Source organism: Bos indicus x Bos taurus, chromosome 10, assembly GCF_003369695.1.
Source record: "Bos indicus x Bos taurus breed Angus x Brahman F1 hybrid chromosome 10, Bos_hybrid_MaternalHap_v2.0, whole genome shotgun sequence".
Taxonomy (NCBI): Eukaryota; Metazoa; Chordata; class Mammalia; order Artiodactyla; family Bovidae; genus Bos; species Bos indicus x Bos taurus.
The window spans coordinates 25,291,584-25,317,846 of NC_040085.1; the positions used below are offsets into that span (position 1 = coordinate 25,291,584).

General features: G+C 37.3%; 1 non-coding gene across 1 annotated transcript; it reads left to right on the plus strand.

Annotated features, from left to right (window-relative positions):
* The first annotated feature begins 20,262 nt into the window (after window positions 1-20,262).
* On the plus strand, window positions 20,263-20,334 carry TRNAS-AGA. The gene has a single exon. It is a non-coding gene; the product is annotated as a tRNA-Ser (tRNA).
* Window positions 20,335-26,263: the final 5,929 nt, after the last annotated feature.

Below are 26,263 nucleotides of genomic sequence, written 5' to 3' on the forward strand. Positions count from 1 at the left end.
CTCCATCTAGTTTCTCCTAATGCTAATCCTTTGTATAATCATAGTACATTTATCAAAATTAAAATTTTCATCAGATCACATCAGATCAGATCAGTTGCTCAGTCGTGTCCGACTCTTTGCGACCCCATGAATCCCAGCACGCCAGGCCTCCCTGTCCATCACCAACTCCCTGAGTTCACTCAGACTCAGGTCCATCGAGTCAGTGATGCCATCCAGCCATCTCATCCTCTGTTGTCCCCTTCTCCTCCTGCCCCCAATCCCTCCCAGCATCAGAGTCTTTTCCAATGAGTCAACTCTTCGTATGAGGTGGCCAAAGGACTGGAGTTTCAGCTTTAGCATCATTCTTTCCAAAGAAATCCCAGGGCTGATCTCCTTCAGAATGGACTGGTTGGATCTCCTTGCAGTCCACGGGACTTCTCCAGCACCATAGTTCAAAAGCATCAATTCTTCGGCGCTCAGCCTTCTTCACAGTCCAACTCTCACATCCATACATGACCACAGGAAAAACCATAGCCTTGACTAGACGAACCTTTGTTGGCAAAGTAATGTCTCTGCTTTTGAATATGCTATCTAGGTTGGTCATAACTTTCCTTCCAAGGAGTAAGCGTCTTTTAATTGCATAGGTTCAGTATAATTAATAGACTTCATTCAGAATTTGCCATGTCCTTTTTCTAGCCTAGCATCAAATTCAGGTTACCATGTGCATTTAACACTCATATTGCTTCATTTAATTCTCAGGGGAGTTTCTCAAGTCTTTCCTTGTTTTTCACGACATTGACAAGTTTGGAGAACGTTGATCAAGTATTTGGTAAAGTATCCCTCAATTTAGATTTGTCTGATGTTTTCTTATGATTAGACTGGAATTATGGTTTTTTTGGAAGAAACCACAGAGGTGAAGTGCCCTTTTCATCACATCAGGAAGTACCTGTTATCTACATCACTTACCAAAGGTGATATTAACCTTGATCACTTGGTTAACATCATGTCTGCTAGTTTTCTCCAGTGTAAAGGTAATATTTTTCTTCCTTTTCTATATTCAAATCTTTACCAATGAGTCACTAAGTCCAACTTACCCTGAAGAGGAAGGAAATTAAACTCCGCTGTCTGGCAGGAGGATATTTATGTATATCATTTAGATTTCTTCTGTAAAGATTTGTCAATCTTTACAGATTGACTATATATCAATGTCTATATATCAATCATATATATATATGTCTATATATCTATTTAGCTTCCCAGTTGGTGCAGTGATAAAAAATCTGTCTGCCAATGCAATAAACACAGGAGACAGGTTCAGTCCCTGGGTTGGGAAGATCCCCTGGAGACGGGAATGGCTACCCATTCCAGTACTCTTGCCTGGAGAATTCCTGGGACAGAGGAGCCTGGTGGGCTACAGTCCATGGGGTCACAAAGAGCTGGACACAGCTGAGCAACTAAGCACACATACATACTCACAGACATAACTATTTATGCATTCGTTTAGCCATGTATTTATATCAGCATCAACTCAAGGGTATTTATTTTATTCTTTTGATAATAACTCAATATTATGGTTTTTAATTTTGATGCTCAAACAAAAACAGATTCAACCAATGGGGGCTCTTTTAGGTTGCCTCCTCTGTCCTTTTGACATGCTTCCATTCTTTTTTATTTTTAAATTTTTGAACACTTATTTGGTGCTACAAGATGCTTCACATTTAGTTTAGTCCCCTTTCTCTAGTTTCTTTTTTAAAAGTAATTTTATTTATTTATTTTGGCTGAACTGGATGTTCCTTCCTGCATGGGCTTTTCTATAGTTGTGGTGAGCAGGGGCTATTCTCCAGTTTCAAAACACAGGCTTCTTATTGTGGAAGCTTCTCTTGTTGTGGAGCACAGGCTTTACAAACATAGGCTTAAGTAGTAGTGGTTCCTGGGCTCTAGAACACAGGCTCAGTAGTTTGGGCTCATGGGCTTAGTTGCTCCGTGCCACAGCATGTGGGCTCTTCCCAGATCAGGGATTGAACCTGTGTCTCCTCCATTGGCAGGCAGATTCTTCACCACTGAGCCACCCAGGAAGCCCTCTTTCTAGTTTCTTAAGTTGGAAGATATTTATTTATTTTAGATGTTTGTTCTTTTCTAATACAGGCATTTAATGGTATAACATTTCCTCAAAGCACTGTTCCATGTGCACTTGAATGTACGGTATAGTTTTGTTGGGTGGAATACATGATAAATATATAATAGACTATATTATCTGATTATTTTGGTAAGTCATCAATATCCTTACTGTATTCCTCCTACTTATTCTATCAGTTACTGAAAGACAAAAGCCTCTAACTCTAAACATGAACTTCACTATTCTTTTTCTTTTCTTTCTATCTTTTAAACACCTATCAGTATTTGATTCATGCATATTGAAATTTTGTTGTTAATACATGTTTAGGATATTTATGCCTTAAATATCCTAAATATTTAAGCCAAAACAAGACCTGGAGCTGACTGTGGCTTGGATCATGAGTTCCTTATTGTAAAATTCAGGCTTAATTTGAAGAAAGTATGGAAGAGCACTAGGCCATTCAGGTATGACCTAAACCAAATCCCTTATGGTTACATGGTGGTGATGAATAGATTCAAAGTATTAGATCTGGTAGACAGAGTTTCCAAAGAACTATGGACAAAGGTTCATAACATCGTACAGGAAGCGGTGACCAAAACCATCCCCAAGAAAAAGAAATGCAAGAAGGCAAAGTGATAGTCTTTGAGGAGGACTTACAGATAGCTGAGAAAAGAAGGGAAGTGAAAGGCAAAGGAGAAAGGGAAAGATATACCTATTGAAGATAGAGTTCCAGAGAATAGAAAAGAGAGCTAAGAAAGCATTGTTAAGTGAACAATACAAAGAAATAAAGGAAAAAAATAGAATGGGAAAGACTAAAGATCTTGTCAAGGAAATTGGAGTTACCAAGAGAACACTTCATGCAAAGATGGGCACAATAAAGGACAATACCAGCAAGGACCTAATAGAAGCAGACAATTAAGAAGAGGTGGCAAGAATACGCAGAAGAACTACACAAAAAAGGTCTTAATGACTCAGATAACCACAATGGTGTGGTCACTCACCTAGAGCCAGACATCCTGCAGTGTGAAGTCAAGTGGGCCTTAGGAAGCATTGCTATGAACAAAGCTAGTAGAAATGATAGAATTCCAGCTAAACTATTTACAGTCCTGAAAGATGATGTTGCATTCAATATGCCAGCAAATTTAGAAAACTCAGCATTGGCCACAGGACTGGAAAAGGTCAGGTTTCATTCCATTCCCAAAGAAAGGCAATGTCAAAGAATCTTCAAATTATCTTTCAGTTGTGCTTATTTCGCATACTAACAAGATAAAGCTCAAAATCATTCAAGGCGTCAACTGTATGGGAACCGAGATCTTCCAGATGTACAAACTGAATTTAGAAAAGGCAGAGGAACCAGAGATTAAATTGCTAACATCCGTTGGATCATAGAAAAAGCAAAAGAATTCCAGGAAAATACCTACTTCTGCTTCATTGACTGTGCTAAAGCCTTTGATTGTGTGGATCACAACAAACTGTGGAAAATTCTTAAAGAGACTGTAGTACCAGGCCACCTTACCTGCTCCCTGAGAAACCTGTATGCAGGTCAGTAAGCAATAGTTAGAACAAGACAGGGAACAATGGACTGGTTCAGATAGGGAAAGGAGTACGTCAAGGCTGTATATTTCACCCTGCTTATTTAACTTATATGCAGAGTACATTATGTGAAATGCTAGGCTGGATGAATCAAACGCTGGAATCAATATTGCTGGGAGAAATATCAACAACCTCAGATATGCAGATGCTGCTGCTGCTAAGTCGCTTTAGTCGTGTCTGACTCTGTGCAACCCCATAGATGTCAGCCCACCAGGCTCCCCGATCCCTGGGATTCTCCAGGTGAGAAGACTGGAGTGGGTTGCCATTTCCTTCTCCAATGCATGAAAGTGAAAAGTGAAAGTGAAGTTGCTCAGTCGTGTCTGACCCTTAGCGACCCCATGGACTGCAGCCTACCAGGCTTCTCTGTCCATGGAATTTTCCAGGCAAAAGTACTGGAGTGGGGTGCCATTGCCTTCTCCAGATATGCAGATGATACCACTCTAATGGCAGAAAGCAAACAGGAACTACAGAGCCTCTTGATAAGAGTGAAAAGAGTATAGTGAAAAAGCTGGCTTAAAACTCAACATTCAAAAAAGTAAGATCATGGCATTCAGTCCCATCACTTCATGGCAAACAGATTGAGAAAAAGTGGAAACAGTGATAGATTTTATTTTCTTGGGTTTCAAAATCACTGCAAACAGTGACTGCAGCCACAAAATTAAAAGACATTTGGTCCATGGAAGAAAAGCTATGACAAACCTAGACAGCATATTAAAAAGCAGAGACATCACTTGCCAATAGAGATCTGTATAGTCAAATCTATGGTTTTTACAGTAGTCATGTATGAATGTAAGAGTTGGACCATGAAGAAAGCTGAGTGCTGAAGAATTGATTCTTTTGAATTGTGGTGCTGGAGAAGACTCTTGAGAGTCCCTTGGACTTCAAGGAGATCAAACCAGTCAGATTTAAAGGAAATAAACCCTGAATATACATTGGAAGGACCGATGCGAAGCTGAGGCTCCAATACTTTGGCCAGCTAAAGCGAAGAGCCGACTTTTTGGGAAAGACTCTGATGCTGGGAAAGATTGAGGGCATGAGGAGAAGGGGAAGACGGAGGATGAGATGGTTGGATGGCATCAACGACTCAATGGACATAAATTTGAACAAACTCTGGGAGATAGTGAAGGATAGGGAAGACTGACATGCTGTAGTCCATGGGATTGCAGAGTTCTACATGACTTATCAAATAAACAACAACATGTCATCTTTGTGAATTGACCTTACTATCATTGTGTAATGTTCCTCCTTATCATCCATAATATCCCTGTTCTGAATTCTATTTTATTAGAAATTAATATAGTTATTCCAGTTTTCTTTTGGTTAGTGTGTGCATGCTGTATTTTTCTTTATCCTCTTACATTAATGAATGTACATTATATTTAAAGTGGGTTGCTTTGAAATGGCCTCTGGGTGGATCTCATCTTATACAATCTGAGAATCTCTGTTGTTTAACGAGTATGTTTAGATGATTCTTGTGTAAAATGATAATTGATTTGGTTTGATTTAAATATAGAAAGATACTAGACTTTTCCTATTTTGTTTTTATTACATCTTTATTTCTTTTCCCTTCTTTCTGTACTCTAGGATTTAACGTTTTTTATAATTCTATTTTATTTCTATTTATTTACTATTTATATCTCTTTTAAAAACTTTTGGTAGTTTCTATAGGATTTGCAATATAAATCTTTATTTTTCAATTTAAGTATGTTCCTTATAAACTGCATAGAACTGGCTTTTCTTTTGTAGACCTAATTTAGCAGTTTTTAAATTTATAATGGGATATTTAGGCTATCTAGTATAATGACCAATTTATTAATTTTATGGATTTCATCTTACATTTGTGTTTTTCTATTTAATCTGTTTCCCTCCTCATTTTTCTTTCCCAAATTTTTGTTGGTTTGATTAAGTTGCCGTTTATCTATTTTTTCCCATGGTTATTCTGAAAATTCTTTTCTGATTTTCATTTAATTTATTGTTATATCCCTTCCTAACTCTCATATTCAGACAAATATTTTTTTCGTACTGCTGTTGGAAAACAAGATACCATGCCACTCAGCAAGATGCTGTATTTCTTTTGGTTCCTTACTTCTTCATAAAGAGAAAACTATTGGGATGATTTTGCTTCTCTCATCTTTCCCTTCCCTACCCCAGCCTAAATTTTAGAACATTATTTTCTCCTGTCTTACCCCTACTGAGATTTCTAAGTTTCAATTAGACAGCTTAGTGCTTTTAGCTCTAGGTCCATTTAGTCAAGGCTATGGTTTTTCCAGTAGTCATGTATGGATGTGAGAATTGGACTGTGAAGAAAGCTGAGCACCGAAGAATTGATGCTTTTGAACTGTGGTGTTGGAGAAGACTCTTGCGAGTCCCTTGGACTGCAAGGAGATCCAACCAGTCCATTCTGAAGGAGATCAGCCCTGGGATTTCTTTGGAAGGACTGATGCTAAAGCTGAAACTCCAGTACTTTGGCCACCTCATGTGAAGAGTTGACTCATTGGAAAAGACTTTGATGCTGGGAGGGATTGGGGGCAGGAGGAGAAGGGGACGACAGAGGATGAGATGGCTGGATGGCATCACTGACTCAATGGACGTGAGTCTGAGTGAACTCCGGGAGTTGGTGATGGACAGGGAGGCCTGGCGTGCTGCGATTCATGGGATAGCAAAGAGTTGGACACGACTGAGTGACTGAACTGAACTGAACTGATGAAGACACATGAGAGAGCCTGCTTCCCTTCTCTATTTTGGCCATGTGAGGACAGAGTGAGACACCACGTATCCACTATAAATGAGGAAATAGGCCCTCATCAGACACTGGATCTACACGGGGCTTAATCATGGACTTTCCAACCTCCAGAATCATGAGAAATCAATGCTTGTTGTTTAAGCTACCCAGACTATGGTGTTTTTATTGTAGTAGTCTGAATTAATAAACTGACTGAGATAATGACTTTGTAATAAAAGACATCAAGCTGAAAATTTGATTTCCTATTGGTCCAATAGAAGAGGAATCTATACAGTTTGGTGTGACAATTAACTTGAGTATTAAAATAAATGAATACATATGATGTCACTTTAGGTGAAAACATGTTTTAATTCATAAAAAAGATTACTTTATAAAGTATTTATTTATGATTACTTTAAATGGAGATCTTTCAATATGATTCACCTTGCAGACATTTTCAGAAATATTTTATTGTGTAAAGAGAATCACACCTGAAAATTTTTATTAACAGTTTAGTACCACCAAAGTAATATAACACGATTTTCATGTAGAGCAATTTTCATTCTTTGACACTCTATTCTCCTTTGAGTTACGTAGGTTTTGTTTCTGTTAAACAGTGAATTCACACTTACATTTGAATATAGTTTAAAATGGAATGAATTGAAATACTCTTAATGCAGTAGCCATAAAAAGGCAGTTGTATATATTACTCGCAGATATTGCATAGTTACCATGATAATCTAACGACTATATGCTTCCTTGGAGGCTTTAAAGAACAATGTGAACAGCCATCTTTCTGGTTTAAATATAGTTGTGAATAGAGGCAAGGGGCTGTTTGGGTAGTTCCTAAGATCCCATCCTGTCTTGTGATTACCATAGCAACAGTTGTAAAGAGAACACAAAAGCTGCACCTTCTGTAAAACTTGATACATAATTTGGAATTTTTATAAAGGTGGATACCAAACAGATTCCATCTACTAAAATGATTCATTTTAAGGTAAATGTAGGACTACACTAAATGTTAATGAAAAGAATGTCTCATCAGAACACTATCCATTAATTTCTAATTTTTAATGATAATTCTTTAAAATCTAGACTGCTGCTGCTGCTAAGTCGCTTCAGTCGTGTCTGACTCTGTGCGACCCCATAAATGGCAGTCCACCAGGCTTCCCCGTCCCTGGGATTCTCCAGGCAAGAACACTGGAGTGGGTTGCCATTTCCTTCTCCAATACATGAGAGTGAAAAGTGAAAGTGAAGTCGCTCAGTCGTGTCCAACTCTTAGTGACCCCATGGACTGCAGCCTACCAGGCTCCTCCGTCCATGGGATTTTCCAGGCAAGAGTATTGGAGTGGGGTGCCATTGCCTTCTCCAAAATCTAGACTACACACTACTATCTCAAGAAATTAGAGAGATGTTTATGCTCTTTAGAGCTGGCATTGTATCAAGTCATGAACTAATCAGCATTTTTCACTCAGAATGCATTCACTGAGACTACAGTTTGTGAAACAAGTAGTCTGCAAATGCTCTTGTTGGTTCTGTGATAATTAAGGTAGTAACCTATAGAAACTTTCAGTTGTAACTAAATCAAAGATAATTTCTCTTAGGAATGGGGTAACTGTCTTCAGAGAGGCTATAGTTTTTAATAATGACAGTTTAATAGAGAACCTTTACAAACATATAAATACATGGCCCACCTCTCTGTCAACACCATGGCCCCCATTTTGCACTTGATAAATAGGTTTGTATATACCATAGGAGGAAACTGGACTAAGTATTTTGACAGTAGACATATCTGTGCTCAACTTGACAAGCTAGAAAAGGCTGCATGGATTCTAGACTTAAGAAGAAAGTGTTAAGTACAAGTAAGATAGTATCAGACTTTATTTTGGGGGGCTCCAAGATCACTGCAGATGGTGATTGCAGCCATGAAATTAAAAGACACTTACTCCTTGAAAGGAAAGTTATGACCAACCTAGACAGCATATTCAAAAGCAGAGACATTACTTTGCCAACAAAGGTCCGTCTAGTCAAGGCTATGGTTTTTCCAGTAGTCATGTATGGATGTGAGAGTTGGACTGTGAAGAAAGCTGAGCACCGAAGAATTGATGCTTTTGAACTGCGGTGTTGGAGAAGACTCTTGAGAGTCCCTTGGACTGCAAGGAGATCCAACCACTCCATTCTGAAGGAGATCAGCCCTGGGTGTTCTTTGGAAGGACTGATGCTAAAGCTGAAACTCCAATACTTTGGCCACCTCATGCGAAGAGTTAACTCACTGGAAAGACCCTGATGCTGGGAGGGATTGGGGGCAGGAGGAGAAGGGGACGACAGAGGATGAGATGGCTGGATGGCATCACCGACTAGATGGACATGAGTTTGAATGAACTCAGGGAGTTGGTGATGGACAGGGAGGCCTGGTGTGCTGTGCTTCATGGGGTTGCAAAGAGTCGGACACGACTGAGTGACTGAACTGAACTTAGTACATATTTACTCCAAATTGGAGTGTCTAGTGACAGAGTCCTTCGTAGGAAAATTAGACATCCTTCCCTAAAGAATTGAAATCATACTAAATGTCAAGAACCCAGCGAGAAAAACAAATTCAAATTTCCCTAAATGACATCACCACCACTGTAGCCATTCTACTAGGTTATTGCCACACTCAGATCATGTATTAACCACTATTTTGGAACATTTATCATGTTAGCGTAGATCATATTTCTGGCATTCCACAAGTGAGGATATAAGGTCAAACACTTCAAAATGCTGTGTCTGGCCACTGGTACAGCATGGAAGAGCCCCAAATTAACATGTTCAGGTACAACAAATTCTCTTGCTGCTGTACTATAATTCTGATGTGTCCCCTCAGCCACAAGAAATAGAGGAGAGATATTTTTGAGACAACGTGTGCCATAAATTAGGTGGTGACCATTTATTCCTGCAAAAGTAATATTTTTCCATCTGCTGGCTAACAGCTTATGAATACAAACGGCAGATTTCCCAAGTGCTTGTTTAAAAGTTTCAGTGAAGTATTTGTGGCATCATTTTGCTTCACCTATAGATATTGCTATCTGAAGCTGCCTGTTGTAGCAAAAAAAGACAAAACTAGAATGACATATCCTATCAGCGTGTGTGTGTGTGTATTTTTCTTCTTTTCAGTCTCCACTTGTTTTTCTTTTGGTTTGGTTTCTGGGCTCCCTGGAAATCATGACGGTGCCTGTCTATTACATTCCTGCTTTCAGGTCCAGCCTAGATACTGGTTTCTAGCCATGAGTACCTCATCTGCTGGCTATTGGTCTATACTGGGGGTCTGTCTGTATTCCCCTTTTTCCTACCAACATGCCATCTGGATCTCTTTGATTGACCAAGGACTCTCAGTTCTGGCATTATGCTAAGTATATATCCACAGAGGCTACCATAACTCAGTCCTGCCTACACAATGTTATGTAACCCTATGTAGAATTTGAGGGCTGGAAACAATTCAAAATTTGAAAATGCATCAGTATAATCTCTGCAAAAGTGGAAGAGTTAGTTTTCGTAGGAGTTCCTGTGACTGAGGGAATGGTCTTGGGAGGAGAATTAAGGCTTGCTTTCTTGTCAGCTTTATGATCTTGAGCAACTTTTTCTTATGAGAACTGGTGTAATGCAAACCTTAAGGAGGTTGACAGACACATAATTGGCGTGAACGGAATGGGGTCCTATGTACTTTTAGAGGCATTATCTTATATCACCTTATAAGATGCACATTTGACCTTGTTTTTACTAATAAGAAGACTGAAGTTTACAGAGGTTTATGTGACATATCTAAAGTCACAGCTATTACATGACAGCTCAGGAGTTCCAACCTAAGTCTGGGTTTGTATCCCCCTAGCCTATTACATTAAATTTGGCTCTGAGGATGCAAAATGAACGCATAATAAAACAAGCAGCAAGAACAACAAAACTTATTTAAAGACACTGAAGAGTAACTGCGTTATGAAACACTTAACAGAACTATAAAGAAATTTATTTTTTGAGAAAGATTTTTATCAAAGGTGCACCTGTCCAAAGGATTACTTGATATTACATTTAATTCACTGTGTGGGAAAGTATGTTTTGAGTTTTTCTTAAAACTTAAAACATTTTAAATAAGATTTTAAGATAACAGGCTATTCTTCAAATAATTATTTCTTGTGTCAAGTTCTTGACTAGGAGCTACATGCAACTGCTCAATACAAAGAACTGCAGCTGCAGTAGAGTTTCTGAACATTCTGACTCTTTGCTGTATTAGATCTGGTCTCTCTCCTATACTGTAAGGCTAATCTGGCAAACCCTTACAGTAGCAAGTATTCTATTAGGCACTCTCAGAGCTCGGCATGCAAAGAAACGCTTTGGGGCTGAATTGTCTGATTTGGGTCTACATGAGACACAGTGAAGATTATTTCCCTAGTCATAACAAGATTGTATTTTCAGGAAAAAAAAATGCTTTGAGCTGGGCTCATTTGGTACTCTTATTTCTCAAATATTTTTTATTAAAGAAGATACTAAAGCTTAGATTTCCTTTCTTTCCTTTGTATCATCAACTGCATTTGAAGTAGATTTTAATGTTGTTTTTAACCAAGGTTTCACCTTCAGACAGCAGCTTTCATCACCAGGTTGGAGTCTTCGTTCAGCATTTTTAGAGCAGTCAGGGGTGAGGCCTTCCTGCTCCCACAGCCCCATTAATAAAGGGAGCACTGACTCTGCAGCCACTGGCCATGGCTCCCAGCACAGCCACCCATCACAGCACAGTAGTAAATCAGCCCTGCGTGTTTTCCTAATTTCAGGTTTGGTCTGACTTAATCCATCTAATAGGAAAAACATCTGGTCTAGTTTTACTTTTAATCTGTTCTTTACATCAGGAACCTTATCGCCCTGGGACCAAGTAGTAACAAGAGGTCAGTTCTTGTACCCGGGTATGGCTATACATGGTCCATGCCTAATAAGGGCCTGCTTTCCATTTATGCTTTTCAGTCCCTTACAGACCTTCATTAACAATAAAGCATTGACAGCACAATCAGCTTGGGGTTGTAAATTCCCTGATTAGTGAAAAGCCTGTGTTGTGACATAACTTGGGTCAAGAGGAGCTGCATACATAATCTAGGGTAAAGGAGGTGGTTAAAGTTATTTTTCAGTGATAAATTTGCAAAGATCTGAGTCTTTAACAGCTTTTCCATTAAGGATACATATTGTAAAATATTGTGTCTGAGTTGAATTTTACTTTTACATGGTTGCCCTAATACAAAATATTGTTTTAAAAATATATGGAAATATCTTTGAGGAAGCAATAAAATACTGTCATATGGAGGCAGTTTAGTTTCTGTTTATATTAGGCATACAAGATAGCACAGCCTATTTAACCTTTTTGAAATGACCGTAATGACTTAATTTTAACATTTTTGACTACAGTTAGAAGCAGTTTGGAGTTTTAGAAATCATTTCAATGAAAAGGGAGCAGGGGTCATTTGGTTTCCCAAACAGCATTTTCCAGTTTCTTTGTTTTCCTCCTGACATTTATCTCTGATTATTTTTCTACTCTCAGCTCTCCTCCTTCCTATCACCATAACTTCCAGAACTCTTTCTTTCTCTCTTTTGATTTTGAGAAAACTTTTGATATAGTGTGAAGATGGATTTTCTGATTGAGCTGAGATCAATTGTTGCAAAGATGCCTATCTTCCCACTTGGCTTTCTACTCCTCTGAATTGGTTAGAAAATCATGGACAACATGAGGTAACAGGGGACTCTATAGGAATTAACTTTAAATAGCCCCGGGCCTAAAAGCTCTTCCCAAATCTACAGTATGTTAGGGGCCTTTCACTCCCCAAAGTAATGTAGCTGTTTATGCACTCCTGCCTCTGAGTTCCTTTTAACTGGGGCCTGAGGAAGAGTGCATAAGCAACAGTACTTCGGCAAGCAGGAATTAATTATTGAAATCAATTATTGCGTCTTTCCGATGACTGCAGTCAGTCCTCAGCGAGTTGACATAAAAAATACTTGTCTCAATGGCTGTCTCTGTGAAAAGAGACTGAAATAAATCAAAACGAAAGGCGACTGACTTCAGACTTGGTTCCAATCCATCTCTTAGGATTTCTCAAAAACTTTACTAGTTGGGAGTTAAAAACAGAAAGATCTTAACTCTTTTCTTCCATGGATGGAGAATTATGTTTCCTGCATAGTCAAAGAATTTTTATTTCTCATCATGTAGAGAACTGTTTTGAATTTCTGATATTTAGCTATTAAAACTGATCTCAAAGTGTCCCTAGCCTTGCTACTGTTAGTATTATCTGAAGCTTAAACTGGTATCTCTTGAATTTGCTGATTATATTCCTAGCTTCCTCATCTTTGCCAAGCATGCCCTCTTCCTTTTAATTTGTTTATTTTGGAAACATTAAGAATTTACTTGGCAGACACTCTCTAATAGGCGAGGTCATTTACCGTTAAACAGACTTTTTAGTATATAGTAATATGGGGGAAACTTCAACAGGAGTATTTCACAGGGTTCTCTGGGGACAGCGGGTCACCTTATGAGTAAGAACAGTAAATATAAACACACTTCAATTAATTTCAAGTTGGATCATCAAATTTTTTTTTTTAATTGTGAAACTAACTTGTCATCTATGAGAAACGGATTGATATTTTAATAGGTTTTAGAGATAGTATGATTCTTAGAAAATAAAGATAGAGCCCAAGGCTGGAATATATACTTGTTCATTTCCCTGCACAAATTTCCTACTCAATAGCAGGCAAAATTTGAGGACCCAACAAGCTTGAGCCCTACTATATCTGAAAATGAGAAAAAAGTTGGGAGGAGGGTGCTTTTGAGGCAAATGTAAATAGAAGGGAAGAGGTTTTCCCTTAGAATTGAAAGGATTCCTTTGGATCAGGAGGAGAAAGAGCAGAGATACAGAATAGTAATGAATGTGATCAGTAAACTCCTGGGAAATGAGTCCAGTGGAGTGGACAGTTGTTTTGACCCCAAAGAATGGAATGCTGAAATATGCATGTAGATAGCCTCACAGAGATGTGTTAGGCAAGGACTTGCAGGAAGAAGCCCTGCTCATGGAAGCCTTGTGGAAAGGAATCAGGGACAAGTCAACCACAAACCATGTGACTTCCAGCCATTAATTGCTTCCCTACGTCCTTACTCACAATATCTTTTCAAAGTACCCAGCCCTACGAAAATCCTCCTGGGAACTAGGGAACCTTGAGGAAGAGGAGTAGGAGCCTCCCAAAATAGTGAGGTTAAATTTTCTGCTAATTTAGCAGAACCAAGTAATAGGGCTTGAAAGAGAAAAGAAATTGGCTTAAATAAAAATGAGATAATGCATATTTCTTGCAGCTTGAGTTTATGAACTGTGATTTCTACCTGATGTAAATTCTATCCTTCATTCATATCCATTCAAACTGTCCCCAAATCCCTGGACTGGCCTATGGTTTATCTCCTTTTCCATTGTCCTTCTTTTGGAGTTCACTGTTAGCAGATACTGTGGCATCTAAATATTATTGCTATGTAATCTGGATTCTTAATAGAAATTTCAGGAAGCTCTATTGTGGGCAGCATATGTGAATTGAAGAGAAATAATATTCTTTTTTGGGGATCAAGAGGAGTCAAGAATAATTTAACGCTGGCATCCTCTCTTGTCTCTGTTCCTCTCTATAACCAGTGACAATGATTAGGGATGGATCTCTGTCTCTTGTCTTAGAACCCATGTGGGAATGTGTGATTTCCCATTCTTTCTCTCTAAATGTACAGCTGAACCTTTCAGTAACTTTACCTGCTTTCCCTTAGATCTTAATAATTAATTTGTATAGCCAAATAAATAAACTTAACAGATATCTAGTTCCTACTGTGTAAGGTACTTCTCAAGGTTTTGCCCTAGAAATGATAGATTTAATAACACAAAATATTGACTAGAGTGGCAGAGAGGCTGAGTGCAGAGAGAAGATGAATGATATGTATGGGCTGGCTTCAGAAATAAACCTCAGCAAAATCACTGCTGGAATATTAGTATTAGGGGGTGGTAAGGGTCTAGGTATTAAGGCAAGAACTCACAGCAAATTTAAACTTCTAGAGCTAGAAATTTGAATTCTGATATATTAAACTATTCAATCACTTGTCAAGGTTTTATTTTGTTGCACCAACATTCTCCCAAAACTGCCTGTTAAAAACAAAACAAAACTGTTGCTAAGATTTTATTAAGGAAGGGCCTCAGAATTATGTGTTTTTCTTGTGTTTGGTAATCTAGTACTTAATTAATATCTTGCTCATGTTCTCTAGAAGCAGAGCTTGGGTACATGTTGTTTATTGAGTGGATGCTCTTGGGAGAAAAGGGAGAAGTTCTGAAGCATAAATTGTACCTTAGATTTGGTCTCTCACAATGAGGTAAAGAGCTGACTTTATGTACATTTTTGTGAGTCAATCATTGGCAGGAAGCTGTTCATACCACCTTATCCTGTGTGTGTATGTGTGTGTGTGTGTGTATTTGTGTGTGAGATTTTCCAGGTGAAGTGGCTCTCCTTAGGTCAAAGGCATTTCTCTAGCACTCAGAACATCTCACGCTTACCCAGTGAAGGAGATCTGGGCAGGGTACCAACAGTATTTACTTTATTTGACATTCTTTTCTAACACTTTTGGTATTTTTTTTAAAAGTTATAAATTCAAAATGTTTAACGTTAAATTAATATTATTTTTAGGGATTTCCCTGATGACTCAGTGATAAATAATCTGTCTGCAATGCAAGAGACCCAGGTTTGATCCTTAGGTAGGGAAGATCCACTGGAGAAGGGAATGGCTATGCATTTTAGTACTCTTGCCTAGAGAATTCATTGGACAGAGGAGTATGGTGGGCTACAGTTCATGGGATTGCAAAGAGATGGACAAAACTAGGCAACTAAAACTTTCACTTTCTTTTAATATTATTTTTAATGTCTTTAGTAATTTTAACACCTTTCCTATTTAGCATACGAAACATGCATTTCATATTCTGATATTTTGTTAGAGTAAACTTGTTTATTAACTGCTCAATGAATTATTTTTGATGAGTGATTGAATTTTGAAGTGTTCTTAAGCAATACAGGGCTTCCTTGGTGGTTCAGTGGTAAAGAATCTGCCTGCAGTAAGGGAGAACTGGGTTTAATAGCTCGATAGGGAAGATCCCCTGGAGAAGGGAATGGCAACCCACTCTAGTATTCTTGCCTGGAGAATCCTATGGACAGAGGAACCTGGTGGGCTACAGTCCATGGGGTCACAAAGAATCAGCCACTCACCCACAACTGAGCAGCTAACACTAAGCAATATAAATGTTGCTGCTGCTGCTGCTAAGTCACTTCAGTCGTGTCCGACTCTGTGCGACCCCATAGACAGCAGCCCACCAGGCTCCCCTGTCCCTGGGTGAGTAAATCCCAATAATGACTTATTTCATAGCAAAGGATGCTAAAAATAAGTTGTGTGTGTGCTCAGTTGCTCTAGTCATGTCCAACTCTTTGTGACCCCCATGGACTATACCCTGCCAGTCTGGAGTGGGTTGCATTTCCTGCTCCAGAGGATCTTCTTGACCCAGGGATCAAACCTGCACATCTTGCATCTCCTGCACTGGCAGGTGGATTCTTTGCCACTGTGCCACCTGGGAAGCCTCTAGAAATAAGTTACATGTTGTATTTTAGAAATTCTTTTCCCATCCCTACTCACCAAGAAAATGTTAATAGGATATGTACTTTCAACAAAAAAATGCTTTTACTTTATACAAAATTTTTCATAAAATGAAGCAATAATCTTAATAAAGTGATAGAAAAATAAGTATGGGAAAGTATTCTCTTATTCTTGAAATAAGAGTGCAATGGCAGTATTATAAGTACACAATTTGGGACTGCCTTTGTACATTTGGAGATTAGCACTAAGATTTATAAATATCTAGGAAGCTTCAAATCTCTTACAAAGGTCATTACTGTGTATTAACAATAAGTATTGAGATAATATATCTTGATGAAAATGAATTTTAAAAAGATTTGTTATAAGACCACACAAAAATTAACTTTAATCTATCTGTCAGCATTAAGAAAGGAGGGGGAGAAGTCTTGATTATAAGAGTTCAATAACCACCATGAGCTCGTGACTTGGTTCTTCTTTACTTTCACCTTAATGGGCCATTTGGATTTATGCAGGAAAACTAAAGCTCTGTGGGTTTGAAATTGATCATTTTTTCTTTTAACAATGGTCATGTAAGTGTCTTTGTATATCAGATACTGTTATGGAGGGTTTGAACCATTTGCAAATTTGCAGAAGGATTCATTCCACATTGTGAGGGTTAATGTTCCCTTATTGGCTGACAGGGAACTATTTTTTAAGAGTTTGAAACTTGTTATTTTCACATTGTTACTGTACATATGTCTCCAGAGTGTGGGTGCTTCATAAACAACACATTTTGATCTGAGCAGATGTACTGCATCTCTAGAGGTTAGGAAGTTCATTATTACAGACAGCCCACCTAACATCCTCTTGGTTAGACTCCACTAGGTATATTAAAATACATTTCAAAATGTCTGAATGAAAAGTTTATTCAGTGATCAACAGAGTGCTTACATCTCCTCCAGATGAGGAAAAGTTTAGTCTCAATAGCAGTGGTGACATTCAAGTGATATATATTTGTAATATTGAATACTAAGTGGGTACTACTGTTGGCTTTTACTGGTTCCTAAAATAAATATCTTCTAGCAGCACTTTAAAGACATGATCTTAGCCACTTTCATATTCCAGGGAGGGAATAATGCTATCATCCTTATAGGATAGAAAGGAAATATGAAAGAAGACAAGGGAGATGCATGATATTCTTATAAGCTTTTGATTCATGTTTCACCTACGTGGTCCTTCTGCTCTAGCAGGAATTATTCTGTTCTTTCAGGGGAAAAAAGGCCTACTTTAGGATTAGCTGGACTGCAAATGGCATTCCTTAAAGCAAAAGGCTTAAAAGGGAAATTATGAAATATACTAAATTTCTCTCAAATGAAATATGACTCCTAGGAGTGGTAATCAATTTTTAGTTGAGAGGTAGTGAATGAGGTTAAATTATGAATTCACACTTTCCCTTGTGATCATCAAATCATCACTCTTAAATTATCTTCTTTAAAGGCTCAAAGTCGCTTGTTGTTTTATGCTTCTCCCATGTTCCTGGTGCTAGCATATTAATGATCTTTGCCATTTGTAGAGTAGCAAGCTGCCAGATCAATAAGCGTGCTTAGCTGCTTGCCATTAAAATTGATCTGTACTATCCTTCCGATTGACGTCACATCCAGCTGTAAATATCATCAAGTAAGCTGTCAACTCATTTTCATTATGAGTGTTTTTTGTTTCAAAAGATGAACTTCTGTAGGACAGCATGTTAGGATTTTTCTTCATTATTTCTGACATTTCCCCAATAGCATCAAACACATCCTTAAAGGAAAATCAGGATTGGCCAATAATTTTTTTTAAAAAGGAAGGGGAATTAAAAACAGCGATAACAACAACAAACAAAAAAGATAACAACTGAGAATGTCAGAAATTTCTATAAAAGTTGCAAGAAGCAAGATGTGGATGTTCTCTTTCAAATGTGAACCAGGCTCATGAGGCCTTATGAGTATCTGGGTTTACATAAAGAAAATTATAGTGTTATATTATTGGAAAGATATATTTTTAACAGAGTTCACCATTGGAATTTCAAAGGTATATTTGTTTATGTGATAGTTGACCATAAATTCTTCCTGAGAAAAATTCTGGTATTATCTGCAAAGCATCAGAATTAGGGTCATATGGTGGTGAGAGTACCTACGTTGATGTCCATCAATGTGAAAATTGTGGGAAGGTCATAATGTTTCTAATGGAATGTCAAGCTTACCATGTTAGCTTTGTTCTTGAAGAATATCCCTCTGTTCCCATCTAGCTATATGGAACATAGGTCCCCAGGTCTTTCTCTGCTATCCAGCTCCCCTGGAAAGTCTGAAAAGAGAAGCAGTATTTATTACTGATCACTTAAAGATCATTTATTCCTCTAAAAATTCTAAATTGGTACATATATAGTAAAATATATATGTGTATATATGTGCATACATGTAATGATAAATAAACAAACAACATATATTATATTAGGGGTGATAAGATGCACACAGGAAATTGGAGAGCATTTTTGCATTTTTAGATTATCATACAGCTTGATTATTACATATTTGGATGGTGTTCAACTTTTTGCAGAATTATTACCCAATTATTTTTTACATTAGAACTTAGTTTTTAATCAAAAGATATTGCAAGAGACATCTCTGTAAAATTCATACTAAATTTGTTACAAAAACAATTAAGATTATAATCTGTATCACTCCATATATCCTCTATGAAATTTCTACTAAGATGTATCTTTTGAGTTCAATGCTAAGTAAATGTTCTTTTTATGAGACTCTGGAATCTTCTTCTCTGTTGATAACTAGAATTGTTTAACTGATATTTCCATTTAGTTTTGACTTCCAGGAAACTTGGAATTAAATTCGAAAGGCACAATAAAATATTAAATAGTCATGATAACAGATATGTTCAGCATGTCGACATTCTTGATTTTATATTTTTATCACTTTACATGAACTACCTTAAATATTTTGTGAGATAGAATATAAGTAATTATAAACAAATAAAATATTGTTTATCAAGGTGCCAGTTTATATTATCTTATGTCAACTTTCAATAAAAGTGAAAACCATGAGTTATTCATGTCGAGATAGTCTATATTCTCTTTGACAGAATGTACAGAATTTACAGTACTAATATGACCTATACAGTGAATGTCTATCCAGTAATAGATGCTAGAATACTTTATCTTTGTTGATCTTTCCAATCACCTTGCAAATAGATAAAATGTATCCCCATTTTTCTGAGGGTCAGAGAGCTTGAATGACTTATTTATGATAGAGCTACTGCCCAAATTCCACACATGAAATGAAGAAATAAACTCTGTCAAGTATACATTGCAGAGACTGGTATACTTTAATTATAGGAGTGATAAGTTCCATGTCTTGTGCATCTTTGTCTCCTTGGGTGCCAATACTTGTCAAAGAGTAAAGTGTTAAAGATATTTATTACATAATTGAAGTAACAAATGAATAAGTTAATTGTGAGTAATATGGCAATAACAAAAGTCATGTAATGACTATAACAATATAACAATTATATAATAAAATATTTGAGCTTGTTGATAGTTGTATTATTTATATTGCATGTTATATTTAAAGTGATAAGAACCTATTACTTCACAAACATCTAACTGGTGATTCAATACAAATTATTTCACTGAATTTTACAGAAAGTCTGGGAGGTAGATATCTAGGAAACCAGCTTCAGAAATCATAGAGCAACCAGCTGAAGATGGTCAATTAGAGTAGGGATTTAAATCCTTAACTCTAGAGCTCATAATCATATAAAATTTTGCCATGAAATGATCTCTTTGAAATTGATCTTTACTTCTAATGAGTGAGTTCCATATTTTATAAATCTACTCTACCTGATCACAACTCAATATCAACTTAGTTGATCATTCCTTCTTCCTGAAGACACATTCTTCACTTGACTTCTAGGACCTCATACTCTTTCAGTTTTCCTCCTACCTCATTTATCAATCCATTTGTGCTTTTTGTTGATCCCTCTTCTTTTCTTCAAGGAGTAGGATGCTGGTGTGATCCAGTATTTAGTCCTTGATCCTTTCCAATTCTCTGTCAACACTCAATCCTATGGTGATATCCAGAATCAAGGCATAAAATATGATTTTCACCATTATTTCATATGGTATCTAGTTTTTATAGATACCTATTAAATATATGGGCTTCCCTGGTGGCTCAGAGGTTAAAGCGTCTGCCTAGAATGCAGGAGACCCAGGTTCGATCCCTGGATTGGGAAGATCCCCTGGAAAAGGAAATGGCAACCCACTCCAGTACTCTGGCCTGGCGAATCTCATGGAGGGAGGAGCCTGGTAGGCTACAGTCCATGAGGTCGCAAAGAGTCGGACACGACTGAGTGACTTCGCTTTCACTTTTCATTATATATATATATATATATTTCTTTATAGATATCTATTAACTCAAACTCAGCCTGCCCAAATCATATCTTTTCTCTGAAACTTGCTCTTTCTTAGTTTGTCCTCTCCCTGTTGAAGGCAATGGCATCCTCCCCAGTGTTCAGGTCAAACACCTTGGTGTCATGGTATCATCCTTTTTTTTTCCTCTCTCTTTCATACCCCATATTCACTATGTTAGCAAATCCTGTTGGCATTACCACTTAAATATATTTAGAATAGAATCATTGGATCAATTTTTACGGTCTCTACTGATACCACCCTGCTGTAAGCCTTCATGGTTTCTCTTATGGACTATCACAGTCTCCTCTTAACTGATCTCTCTGTGCCTACCCTTGCCCCTTATCATCAGCAGAGCAGCCATGGTGATCCTTTTGAAATGGAACATCCCATTAGCTCTCTTCGCCCAAATCATATAATGGTTCTCTGTTTTATTCAAGTGTTCAGTTCAGTTGCTCAGTCATGTCAGACTGTTTGCGAGCCCATGGACTGCAGAACGCCAGACTTCCCTGTCCATCACCAACTCCCGGAGCTTGCTCAAACTCATGTCCATTGAGTTGGTGATGCCATCCAATGATCTCATCCTCTGTCATCCCCTTCTTCTCCAACCTTCAGTTTTTCCTAGTGTTAGGGTCTTTTCCAGTGAGTCAGCTCTTCGCGTGAGGTGGCCAAAGTTTTAGAGTTTCAGCTTCAGCATCAGTTCTTCCAATGAATATTCAAGACTTATTTCCTTTAGGATGGACTAGTTGGATCTCCTTGCTGTCTAAGGGACTCTCAAGAATCCTCTCCAACACAGGAATTCAAAAGCATCAGTTCTTCGGCACTCAGCTTTCTTTATAGTCCAATCTCACATCCACACTTGAATACTGGAAAAACCATAGCTTTGATTAGATGACATTTGTTGGCAAAGTAATGTCTCTGTGTTTTAATATGCTGTCTAAGTTGGTCATAGCTTCCTTCCAAGGAGCAAGTGACTTTTAATTTCATGCCTGCAGTTACCATCTGCAGCATTTTAGAGCCCCCAAAAAAGTCTGTGACTGTTTCCATTGTTTCCCCATCTATTTGCCACAAAGTGATGGGACTAGATGCCATGATCTCAGTTTTCTGAATGTTGAGTTTTAAGCCAACTTTTTCACTCTCCACTTTCATTTTTCATCAAGAATTTCTTTAGTTCTTCTTCACTTTCTACCGTAAGGGTGGTGTCATCTGAGTATCTGAGGTTATTGACATTTCTCCTGGCAATCTTGATTCTAGCTTGTGCTTCATCAACCCCATCATTTCCCTTGATGTATTCTGCATATAAGTTAAATAAACAAGGTGACAATATACAGCCTTGAAGTACTCCTTTCCTGATTTGGAACCAGTCTGTTGTTCCGTGTCCAGTTCTAACTGTTGCTTCTTGATCTGCATACAGATTTCTCAGCAGGCTGGTAAGGTGGTCAGGTATTCTCATCTCTTTAAGAATGGTTCACACATTTTTGTGATCCACACAGTCAAAGGCTTTGGCATAGTCAATAAAGCAGAAGTAGATGTTTTTATGGAACTCTCTTGCTTTTTCTATGATCAATGGATGTTGGCAATTTGATCTCTGGTTACTCTGCATTTTCTAAATCTAGCTTGAACATCAGAATGTTCATGGCTCATGTACTGTTGAGGCCTGACTTGGAGAATTTTGAACATCACCTTGCTAGTGTGTGAGATACTCATCTCACACAATTCTTTGGCATTGCCTTTCTTAGGGACTGGAATTAAAACTGACCTTTTTCAGTACTGTGGCCTGGAGTTTTCCAAATTTGCTGGCATATGGAGTATAGCACTTTCACACACCATCTTTTAGGATTTGAAATAGCTCAACTGGAATTCCATCACCTCTACTAGGTTTGTTCATAGTGATGCTTCCCAAGGCCCACTTGACTTTGCATTCCAGGATGTCTGGCTCTAGGTCAGTGATCACACCATTGTGGTTATCTGGGTCATGAAATTTTTTTGTACAGTTCTTCTGTGTATTCTTGCCACCTCTTCCTGATATCTTCTGCTTCTGTTAGGGCCATACATTTTCTGTCCTTTATTGTGACCAGCTTTGCATGAAATGTTCCCTTGGTATGTCTAATTTTCTTGAAGAGCTCTCTAGTCTTTCCCATTCTGTTGTTTTCCTCTATTTCTTTGCACTGATCACTGAAGAAGGCTTTCTTATCTCTCCTTACTATTCTTTGGAATTCTGCATTCAAATCCGTATATCTTTCCTTTTCTCCTTTGCTTTAGCTTCTCTTCTTTTCTCACCTATTGGTAAGCCCTCCTCAAACAATCATTTTGCGTTTTGCATTTCTTTTTCTTGGGGATGGTCTTGATATCTCCGTCCATATTTCTTCAGGTACTCCGTCTTTCAAATCTAATCCCTTGAATTTATTTGTCACCTCAACTGTATAATCATGAGGGATTTGATATAGATCCTGCCTGAATGGTCTAGTGGTTTTCCCTTCTTTCTTCAATTTACGTCTGAATTTGGCAATGAAGAGCTCATGATCTGAGCTACAGTCAGCTCTTGGTTTTGTTTTTGCTGACTGTATAGAGCTTCTCCATATTTGGCTACAAAGAATATAATCAATCTGATTTCGGTATTGACCATCTGGTGATGCCCATGTGTAGAATCCTCTCTTGTGTTTTCGAAAGAGGGTGTTTGTTATGACCAGTGCGTTCTCTTTGCAAAACTCTGTTAGCCTTTGACCTGCTTCATTTTGTACTCCAAAGCCAAACTTGCCCATTCCTCCAGGTATCTCTTAACTTCCTACTTTTGCATTCCATTCCCCAATAATGAAAAGGACATCATTTTTTGGGGGTGTTAATTCTAGAAGGTCTTGTAGGTCTTCATAGAACCATTCAACTTCAGCTTCTTCAACTGGTTGGGTCATAGACTTGTATTACTATGATATGAATGGTTTGCCTTGGAAATGAACAAAGATTCATTCTGATCTTTACTTGGGGATAGCTCTACACATTCTGGCCCCTCAAATTCTCTTTGATGTTTTTACTACTCTTATTCACCTTGTTTCCCCGAATATGCCAGGCAGGTAATCAGGTAATCATTTCAAAACCTTTTATTCATTTCAGAACTTTTGGGGGCTGTATCTTCTATATGGAATAAAAATATTCCAAGTCTGATGTTCTTAATGAGGTAAGAAGTATACCATGATCACCAAATTTAAAATTGAATCCTTATCCTAAATTCCCATACTCTAATCTACTTTTTCTTTTTTTTCACCAACTTATTTCTAATATATTAGTAATACATTAGTTGCTTTTTATGCTTTTCCTTTGTTGATATTTTATGTCAATTTGCTAGAATATAAAATTCTTAAGGGCAGAGATATTTAAGAAAAAATTACACATATATCCCAGTCTCTTGGAACAGTGTATGAATCATAATATATGCACAATAAACAGTTATTAAATTAACAAACTAATTCATATTTGAGAAATTACAGTGCATTTTTGAAGGTACTACAGAGTCACTGTCAACTATTCTAGGACAAATTGCAACTGCCTTTTTGTGATTATAGACAAATTTAGTGATTATGAAAAGTCAAAGTGTTAGTTGTTCAGCTGTATCTGACTCTTTGTGACCCTATGGACTGTAGTCCACCAGGCTCCTTTGTCCATGGAATTCTCTAGGCACGAATATTGGAATGGGTAGCCATTTTTTTCTCCAGGGCATCTTCCTGACCCAAGGATTGAACCCAGGTCTCCTGCACTGCAGGCAGATTCTTTACCATCTGAGCCACCAGGGAAGACCAATAGGCAGTTACTATAGGCAGGTTCATATCATACCCTGCTTTTAAGTTTAAATCGGGGATACCTGTGGTGTAATGCAGTGTGTTCCTTTGACCAAAGTGAAAGTGAAAGTGAAACTGCTCAGTCGTGTCTGACTCTTAGCAACCCCATGGACTGCAGCCCACCAGGCACTTCCATCCATGGGATATTCCAGGCAAGAGTACTGGAGTGGATTGCCATCCTTAAACCTGTTAAGGGCACTAAGAGGCATGCTCTTTTCTTGCCATTTGACATTTTGCCACTCTGTTTATTGATTGTCTAACAAAGATCTAATAAAGTTTAGCACTGCTTATTAATGGTTTCTGCTTATGTTTTAGCAGAAGTAACATTATGTTTGCAGGCAGATATAGCAAGAGCAAATAGTTTTTCTCTTCCTGGCATTCATTTCCAATGCCTTGTCCCTAGAAAGGCATTGTCTACAAGTATAGACTATCTAGAACATGTATGTGTGTATATATATATATATATATATATACTTTTTTTTTTTTTTTGAAATCAGAGGCTCATACACATCTGAGTTTAATTTTCACTTTGGACTATTTATCTCAATCCTAACTAATAGGTTGTAATGGACGTATGATCTGTCATTGGTCTTTAGGAAATCTGATTATTTTTCTTTGTGTGTATGTGTGCAGGCACAGAAATATTAAGCACATTTTTAGTAAAAGCATCATTTTTAACACAATCTTTTCATTTTAATATATTATCAGCTTGTCTATTTAATGTATATTTTTCATAACTGAAGTCATAAAATTTGTTTACATGTAATTTTTTTTCCTCAAATATAGCCTTCAATTGTTAGTCAAACATCTATGTTGCTCAGCCCTGAAGCATTGAGTTTCATAAACATTGGAATCCAGTAACTAGAGGGAAACTCATTTAAAAAAGAGGGCACAACTCTCCCTTTAAAAGACTTTTTCTTCAATTTGATGTATTTATTTCCTTTTAAGCATGTGAGTGAATTTCCTCTGTAACCATAAACAGAAAATGATGTGATTAAATCTGTGAAGAGTGTTATTAAGTACAATTTATCTTTTTAGGTCTAAAACATGGAGTGACAAAATCTTAGTATTTTCCACAATTTCATTTCCTATTTTTAATGGAAATGTTTAAATTTAACTTATTGCTTTTTTTTGCTTTTGCTTTCCTTTCTCAAAAACAACAGGTACTCTTTTGTAATGAGTTGCTTTATTTTCTTCTGTCTTGATTAAAAATTTAGATTGTCTTGGGTTTTCAATCTGCTTTGTGAGTTTAACCCTCCTCCCTGAGTTCTATATTCATTTTGCTAGGTTGATTTAATTCACTCTCAATTAATTAATTTATAATTAATTAATTAATCCCCCCTTGACAACTGGCTTAGTGGCATCACAACTCATATTAATGGTGGTGTGCCTATTCTAATTAAAATCAATATGTAGTGCCTAATGACATAGTCTCATCTACTAGAAATACTAAAGCACTAGATGAAACACATTCTGTTTTTTGACCGAGATCCATACAGCCAAACACCATTCAACAGTACAATTAAAATAAAATACCTATTTTGTGTATAAAGTATATGATTAAGATCATTTATATTCCAATCATTAATACTCTAATGATTGACATGTCTGGAAATTAAAATGACATTAACTTTTTAAATCAGATAAATCATTACCCCTCCATATATGTTATCCACTTTAGATTTCAGGGATATGTAATGCCTTCATTCAAATGCCATACAAATTTTTTTTAGACTTATCATGAAATAAGCTCCAAATTTTTTGCAAATATTGCTAAGCTTATAGAGAAAAGGCTTCATCTTAAGACCCTTTAGTTCCACTTGTGAATCTGATGCTGACATAAAATAACATATTAGGAGACAACATTACTCCTGTATCCATTCCTAATGGAACAGCATTGATAAAATTTTACAGTGAGATGGTA